This window comes from Triticum urartu, chromosome 2A (assembly GCF_056163025.1).
Source record: "Triticum urartu cultivar PI428250 chromosome 2A, HENAU_Tu73, whole genome shotgun sequence".
Classification (NCBI taxonomy): domain Eukaryota; kingdom Viridiplantae; phylum Streptophyta; class Magnoliopsida; order Poales; family Poaceae; genus Triticum; species Triticum urartu.
In genome coordinates, this window is record NC_141874.1 from 368,719,120 (window position 1) to 368,728,438 (window position 9,319).

A 9,319-nucleotide genomic window follows, 5' to 3' on the forward strand; every position below is an offset into this window, starting at 1 on the left:
GAGGTGTTGATACATAACAAGGAGGAGCTGTATTCATGCGAGGTGGCTCCATGGCGCGTGGCTGAACTGGTGCACCGGGTGTCGTGACCCGGTTTGCCTCCGGCAGGTTGCTCCCCCAGCCCCGGGTGTATGGAACAGGTTCCTCGGATCCAGTGTTAGAGGCAGACGCGAGTGAGTTTTCTGATGCCTTCTCCTCATGACCTCGTTTGATGCATTAAGATCCACCAAGAGCCAGAAAGTTTTTGCTTGAAGCTGCTGAGCACAAGCATCCAAAGCTCGTTCTACCGCCATCCGGGTTTCCTCCGCGGCTAGATTTTCCTTAGCTTGCACCATCTCCTCCCACACGCGTGCCACTTCTGCGTCGTGCTGGGCTTTATCCGCCGGTTCTACCACCGCGGTTAACAGAGTCGTCAGCCTATCCATGAGGTCCATTAGAACCTGAGCCGGGGGCGCGTGGGGTCTCCTGACCCGGCTGCTGCCGACCCGGTAGCTGCTGCCGTCGCTGCGGTGGAGTTCTGCCCGGGCTGCGTCCCGGCCATGAAGACTCTGGCCCAATTCGGCGGCTCAAGGGGGTTCGGAATACTGCTGCCATCGGAACAGCCCCTGAGCATGTCGTCTTGAAGTTGGTACAACGAGTCTGTCTCACTGGTTGATGATGCAGTATCAGAGCATATGGCCGTCTCCCCGCCTTCCATCGATCCTTCAGAGTATTCCCCGCAATGGATGCAGCCTACGAAGGCATGTTTCACGACAGATTGAACACAGGCGGACCCAGTGTGCTGAGCCGTTTCGATGAGGTTGGTGTGGACGTCCGGCTCAGGGCCTAACTCGCCGATCCGGCCGATGAAGACGTGAATTCCGCCGAAGGGGACCCGGTACCCATACTCGATCAAGCCGGCCTCGGGGCTCTAGCCTTCGTCGTTGATGTAGAGTTTGCCGCGACGACTCTTGGTTATCCGGCTCACAGCGTATCCCTTGAGCCCTTCAAAGTTGCCCTTCAAGAACTCAAATCCACTGTGCGCTGGCCCCACGGTAGGCGCCAACTGTCATGGAGTTGATACGGCAGATGTCCTAGAGCAAGGACTTAGTCGTAGGGCCATCGCACTAGGAAGCTCAAAGGGGTTAATCGGGACAAAGGACACACGAGAGAGTTTTTATACTAGTTCGGCCCCTTATGATGAAGGTAAAAGCCTACGTCTAGTTGGGATTGGTATTGCTGAAGTTTCAATCTCCAAGAGGCTTAACTCGCCGGCTTGGTTATCGACTTGGTTGTTTCTTGTCCTAAACCGCCACCGGGTCATCCCCTTATATACACGGGTTCACACCTGGTGGCCTACAGAGTCCCGGCCGGCTCATAATCGTGTCCGGCTCGGTGACTTCCTTTACATGCCTTTCTTTTCAAGTCTTTCTGCCCATACGGCGGTTTACAGTATCAGGCCTTAAGCCGGCCCCAGGCCTTTGGGCCTCCTATACGTTTAGTAAACTATCATCTTGAATGTTTATCGGGCTTCTTATGTAACCCGCCATTAGGGCTGACCCGGCCCCTCCTGGGAGGGTCATACTGGTAGTAATATCCCCAACAGAATCCATGTTGGGAGGATACGTACATGACACCTAACGGCAACCGTTGCCTCTGATACTAACTTGGCTGACTCTGTAGCATCACGTGGCCTTTTTAAACCTGCCTCAAAACGGATCTCCATTCTTCCTCCTCTAGATTTAGTTAACCTATCGAGCATTATCCCTGATGTTTGTTTCCTCTTGCGCTTAGGTGCTAGTCCAACAACAAACATAGGAAGTGTTAGTGTACATGAAACTATGAGACTACATATAGAGAAGCATGCAACTGTAACTTGACTCCAGCAACTACCTTCTTGCTGTTGAAGCTCACAATGTTCACCTGATCTTGCCAACTCGTCTTGTGTCAAGAGTGCTTGGGAAGTAGTGTCAGGTGGCAAGGGAGCTTGGGAATGTGCTGCTAGCTCAGTTGACGCACGAGTAACTCGTGCAACTAGTAGTACCGTGGAAGGTGTTGCAAGAACTAGGGCTGTCTTTGCTTGTTTGGTGGTAGCTATTTGTTTCTATTTGGTTTTTTCTGCAGCTCGTGTAGCATGGAATACCCTGTTTGTAGAATTTTCCGCTGGACTTTGACCTTCTATTGCACCATCAGTACCAGCAGAATCTGCAGGATTCTTCCGGTTCCCGTTCCCTGCCATTCAGTGTTTCTTCCTCTTTCTCTGTGCCATGTTAAGTCAAGCCAACAAGAAAAACGAATAACAATTTAGTTCTTCAGAACAAATTGATGTGTGGTAGACACGAACTGAACTTTGATTTTAGACAACCACATGATAGGAGGATGTAATATGTATGAAAAATAGGACAGAAGAGATAACCAGAACTATGATGTGTAAACTAAGCAGAAGACATTTCACTAAATTAGAAGCAATGCAACGGAAGGTAGACACCATATGAAAGATGCTACAAATATCGCTCTTCCAAGTTAACAGTGTCTCATCATAAATGGTGTTTAAACAAAATGTGAAGCAGTACAAGAAATAAATCATATGCAAGATGCAAACAACATCACACTACCAAGTTAGAGGTCTCTCATCATTAGTGCCATTGCATATTGACAGCTTATGATGTGTAAACTAAGGAGAAGGCATTTCAACAAATTAGAAGTAATGAAAGCTAGACACCATATGAAAGATGCAACGGATATCACTCTACCAAGTTAAAACAGTCTCGTCATAAGTACCATTTCAACAAATTAGTAGTTGTCACATCCCTAGTTCTGGTATGCACTAGGATAGCCCCTCATGTGAGCATCATGTTTAAATTCAAATGAAATTTGAATTGAGGAATTTTCAAAAGCCTCAGAAGACCTCTAAAAATAACCAACATTTAAATTTCATCAAATGAGTCCAAGAAAATGTTCCTGTTAATCTTTGGAAATATTGGGAAGGGATAAAATTCAAACCAATATTTCTAGAATCTCAGAAACAATTATTTTCGGCCTTTGAATTAATCCAATATATATTTGAATTGGATCTATATTTGTTATATAATAAATATATGTTCAATAATTCTGGAAATTGTTGTGTAGCTTTGGATAAGTCCATTTAGTTCACACAATTATTTGCATGAATTTTGAAAATGGTTTGGTCTTTGAAATAAATCAAAACATAATAGCAAAAATAGAAAAACAGAAAACAAAATAGAAAACCAGAGAGAGGAAAGAGCTTACCTGCAGCCCACCTGGCAGCCCACTTACCTGGCCCAGCCACCAGGGGCAAGGTTCTCTTCAACCTTGCGCCTACTGGCAGCCAGCGCACGCGCCCGAGCGGCCACCTCCTGCTTCGCGCTGTCAACGCCCCCTACGCCCTCGTCTGGCGTCGTTGAGCTGCCCTGGATGCCCTGAACCTTCTCCCTCTCTCTGCTCTCTCCCTCAGACTCTAGCCCTCTCTCCCAAATGCGCTCGAGCGCCTCCGTCGCCGCCGTCCGCTGCTACCGCGGCCACCGGCCCTCCCTAGTCCATCCAGCATGTCCAAGAGAACCGCCTTGGCTCCGTCTTCCTCCTCGATGCCCCACGCAACCGGGGATGCACCACAGCGCCTGCATCGCCCTCGTCTTCTTCCTTCGGCCGCTGAGATCGCCGACGACCTTGCGCCCTCTCTGACACCTCCCCGAGCCCGCTGAGCCTCTCCTCGTATCCTCCGTGAGCTCCTCCCCCTAACCCCCCTCTCATTTGCTTCGTTTGCATGCCGTAGCCGCCATCTCGCCTGTGACCGAATGCGCCGCCGCCTGCACTCGTCGCCGGTGACGCTCCGATGACCATTTGGTCCCGGGCGTGCGTCCAACATACTCACCGCCGCGCGTAGAGACCCCCTAGCGCCTCGCTGCATTCGTTTGCGCACCGCCACACCAATCCCGCGCTCACCCGAACGCCGACACCGCCCCGAGCTCGTTTCCAGCGAGCTCCGGCTGTCCCCGCTGCTGCCACATGCCGCACTAGATGCGGCTGAGCTCCAGCTCCCCGTAGATGGCCTCAGCCGCCCGTTTGGTCGCTGGAGACACAAATCCGAGGCTCGCCGCCGCGACTGGCCTCGCCGGCGTCAAGTCGCCGGTGAGTTTGACCCCATTTGACCATGTTTGACCCGTGTGGGCCCAGGTTGACTCCCCCCTGAGCCTATGACAGGTGGGGCCGGCCTGTTAATTAGGTTAGGATTAGTGTTAACTAATTATTAGTTGGACTAATGACCTGACACGCGGGACCCACTGGTCAGGTTTGACCTGGATGTTCCCTTTGACCGCTCACGTCACCCTGACCTGCTGACGCAATAACTAATTTCTGGATTTATTGTTATAAAGAAAAATCCATAAATTGTTGCAAACTTCAAAAAATCATAGAAATTCAACCATAGCTCAGAATGAAATAAGTTATATATGAAAAATGATCAGAAAAATCCAATCTATCCATCTGTACCATTTTCATGCATGTTAAAGGAACTTAACCCTGCTGTTTAAATCAAACATGATAATGCACTCTTTTGAATTCATAACTTGAGTTAGTATTTGAATCTTGAATTCAAATAAGCTCAAACCCCTGGTTGTAGTTGCATTAGCCCAACACACTCATATTACCAAGTCACATTCATGCATCATATTGTTGCATTGCATTGATTGTGTTTTCCTTCTTTGTTGCCGGTATTTGTCCCCTCTCGATAGACGTGCTTCTGACGATGAGTTCAATGACACCGATGAAGAGATATAATATCTTCAGGAGTGCCAGGCAAGCAAAACCCCCCTGTTCATTCCGATACAATCCCACTCTCTCGCTCTTGCTCTCTTTTACTGCATTAGGACAACAGCGATTCAATTGTTACATGCTGCGGTAGTTGAGACCCATGTTTGTAATATCTCGCTCCTCGGAGCCTAATATATAATACTCTGAGTCGTAGAATCTTGTTGTGATGCCATGTTGTATTGCACATATTGAGCATATTGTGTGCATGATTGAAATGCTTGGTAGGTGTGGGATCCGACAACCTAGTTGTTTATCCTTGGTAGCCTCTCTTATGGGGAAATGTAGTCTTGTGCTTCCATGAGCCATAGTAGTCCGCTACAGCCCGGTTCACCGGAGTCCTGCTAGCCCAGCACTACTGCTCCGGAACACTTGACTGGCCGGCATGTGATTCACTTCATTCCTGTGTCTGTCCCTTCGGGGATATGTCACGCGGTGACATCCGGAGTCCTGCCTAGCCTTCTATAGCCCGGGTTCACGGAGTCCTGTTAGCCCAGTGCTACAGCCCGGATTCGCACACTGCTGACCGACATGCTCGATGTTGATTCATGTATGCCTGTCCCCGTAAGTTAGTGCCACTATGGGTTCACGACTACTCATGTCGGCCCGGGTTCTCTGTCATATGGATGCTAGCGACACTATCATATACGTGAGCCAAAAGGCGCAAACGGTCCCGGGCCATGGTAAGGCGACACCCGTGGGAATACCATGCGTGGGGCCGCAAAGTGATATGAGGTGTTACCGGCTAGATCGATGTGACTTGGAATCGGGGTCCTAACAGCTTTGGTATTAGAGCCTGACTGCTTGTAGGATTACCAAGCCAAACTATTCGAAGTCGTATCTAGAAATGCTTTAGTTATATAAGGGAATTGATTGTGGAAGGGAACGTAGGGCTCTTTTTACTCCTTTACCTTATGTCCTTCTGATCTGAGTCACCCTAGTCTTTTCTATGGGGTTAAGAAACTAGGCCTTCTCATATATATATCAGGATGACGAGTTACTATGCTAGAGACTTATAGGTATGATGGATTCGAGTCTCAGATCAGTTTCTAGTACTTCCGTGTGTTAATAGTTTATCTCAGAACCTCGATATTGTGATATTGAGTGGCTATACCACCATTTTGCACGATGTCTCAAATCTTTTCGAGCATTTACAGCCGTTATGCTGTCTGAGTCATCCCAGGTTTCTAAACAATCTGATGCATTTGCAAAATCCTTTCCCTCTTTTTCGGTGTCCTTTGGGCCAGATTAAGCACACTAATCGGTGAGTTGAGGTACTCTGTTGCCTCGACATATATGTTGGAGCTATTATTATGACCCTAGGCGTTTTAGAGAACCACCTGGTACTCCATCCATGTTTTGTGTTCTAGTGTGATGATTCTGGCCATCATTCTCGAAAGCATCCCGTGATGCTATTAGTTAGTAGGTATTCTATTCCTGGGTTCTTGAACCCGAGATTCACTCCACTTACTTCATGTTGATAGTGTTGTTCATCCCTTTAGGATATTAGTAACATTTGCGTTAGTCCTCGAGGTCCATGGTATTTCCTTCTTCCAAATATCATGAACTGCTTATGGCACAAGTTCTCTGAACGAAAAGATCACAACAAGAGTGGTCTTGACGAGTTCTCCATTCGAATTGTGAATCTGGGAGTCCTTCTTCTTCTGCATGGGTTATCCGGAAGAAATATGTTGAACTTGTTCGACATACTAATCTATGCATCCACAACTCAGAAAGTTATATGCTCCTTTGAGTTGTCCCTCTTTAGTTGTATTTTGACCCTCGTCTATCAATTGATAGTCGAGAGTATGTGTGCATTCATTCATCGATACCTATTATTCTTGTGGTCCGTCAAGCCATTCTATTCCGGAATGACTAGGAGAAACAAACTCCAGCACCTCATCCATATCCAGGATTGGGTCAAAGTAGTTGTGCTCTACAGATCAAATGCCAATCCAACTTTTGCTCTGTTCTACCCTGGAGTATTACCCCCTTTATGTCAGGATTATCATGAGAATTGCACTGCCTCTTATGAATTCTTGACGCAGTGGTACTTCTCGCCATGATTGTTTCATTCCTCGGTTCCGTGTTATTATAACCGGAATGCCGACAAATGAAATGTGATGCGTGAAATCAATACTCCTAGCAACTTCGTTGCTTGGTAGTTAATGGACAATATTCTCATTCTTAGCCTGTTGGTTATAGAATCATCATTCTAAGATTGATCGTGCTACCTAGTCCATTTTTCCTGGTGCACTCTTCGATCAAGAGTTGGGACTGTGTCTATCCTTGCTTATTTGATCATATCGTCTTGCCTTGAAAAGCAAGATTGTTCTCGAGCTTAGTAACATATCGGTGGTTCGTGATTTTCCGAAGATATTCTCGGAAGTATTACCTGGTTGTCACCTGACCGGTATGTTGAGTTCGTGATTAAATGGGTTTTCTTATAAATCACCCCTTCTCAAAGAATCTGTGTTGGATATCCCTAAGCTAGTTGGTTGAGCTAAACAACAACTTGGAGGGTTGGAAGATAAAGCTTGTCTGACTTAGTTCGTGTTAAGGGATATCTTTTGGTGTGTGTGTTGAATAAAGATGATATCTTCATCCATTGGTCCTCGTGATCAGTTGTTGGATCTATTGCCTTGTCAAAACCTTGACTTGAGTATGGGCTATCGTCAAGTCAAATCAGAACCAACGATGTTCGTAATGTTGTCTTACTCGTGGTTGATCCCTCGAGCATACACCATTACATCTTTTGGTCTAACCAATGCTATCACCGTGTTCACATGATGGTGGAAGACCAGTGATATGGAAATTCCGATGAGTTGTTGTTGAGTCCATCAGCAGCATTTTTGTCTCCTCCATGATTCATGTTGAACATCCAGCTAGCATTGGAAACTTGTGTAAGCATTTTTCTTCATGCCCCGTTCATGAAGTATTTGTCTGGATGAAAGAAGTGACTTCCTCTGGTTCACGTGCAATCGATGCAAGTTGCCGCCGTGAATTCGAGAAAGTTTATGTTGCCTCCTCTGGAATCATCCCAAGTTAGTCATGCACGTGCGAAGTGCCCTATGGTTTGATAGGTTAGCCGCCTCCATTCTATATGTATCCCTAGCACACCAAGCCACTAACTGATTTGTTCAAGGAGAAGAAGTTCCTTCATAAGAGCTAGTCATATGACTTATGCAAGGACTTTATTATCCGCGATGATGGTTCCCAACTAGGACTCGGTAGTGTTTCATTATAAGACTACTATGTGGTCATGCTTGTCTGGGACAACATGTTCACATGTGTTTAGCAGAACTAGCTCATGTTTTGGAGCATGCTACCGTAGTCTATTTCCCGAGAATCCTGCAACGTCATCTCGTCGACTTGTGATGCAAACTTCCGTTTTTCTCTCTGGACTTGATGAGTCTCGAATATCCTGACACCAACCAGATCTGAATCTCAGGCATATATGATGGTTGGACCTTTTTAGAGGAATTATAATGTTGGTCTTTCTAAGCCGGTAAGGTGGATGTCGTGGCCAACACACCCAGCCGGAAGACCTATCATTGTAGTATCTTGATTTAGGAAGTTGGCCACCTCCCCATAAGGATTTCGTAGGATTTACTCCAGTAGTTATTCCTTATGGATTCTTGTGCTCCCGAAGTCCGACCTTTTACTTGATGTTCTAGATACCAAACCATATCTATAAATGGGTTACGCTACCACATCAAGGAGAACATTAGAAGCGAAGTGCTAAATGTCTCTCGGTCGAACATCCAGATTTCGTTTCCTTGGCATCGCTAAGGTGAAATCTGAGAAAGTGTTGTCCTCCTTTGTATCTGCATTGACCATCACTATTCATCATGGTAGTAGGATGTGTTGCCAGGATCCTCAGCACGGATGTTGGTAGAACCTTGATGAATATGGAAATGCTCAAGTTCTTGAGAGCACGCGCAAGCAAAATCATTCCTTGCGTTGTTTTCAACAAGGTAGTCCACATCATCCATTCTAGTCTCGGTATGCCATCCCTACTTACTCCGCCAAGCGATTGCTCGAGATTTTCCCTAGGCTGGTATAGAGAATTTTATTGATTTCTGGATCAAAATTAATTCTTTTTGCCACTTAAGGGATGATTCTACGGGTCACCCTCCTCCAAGATGTCTCATTTTGGTGTCATGGCAACTCAATTCCTCGCTACATTGGCAACCGTCCACCACCCTCTTAGGTGTGGAATTTTTGCCTACCTAGTGAACCTTTGTCATGTGTTTCACTCCATTCCTCTCGATGTATGCTTCGTGTCTCAGCTCGAGAGTTGTTTCAGCGTCTCGCTCCACGAGTTGATCCTGAGTTGTTTGATCTTTGATAAGATCAATCCTTCTAGAGTTTTCCCTTTCCTCTCATTGTCATGTTAGTTGTAGTTCTCAAAGCAAGACGTCGAGATCAAGGTGATGCAATGAATCAACATCCTCGAGAAAGACATCTGGATCGTGAAGATTGTGTTAGTTTGTGTCCCTCTGTCCTCTTACC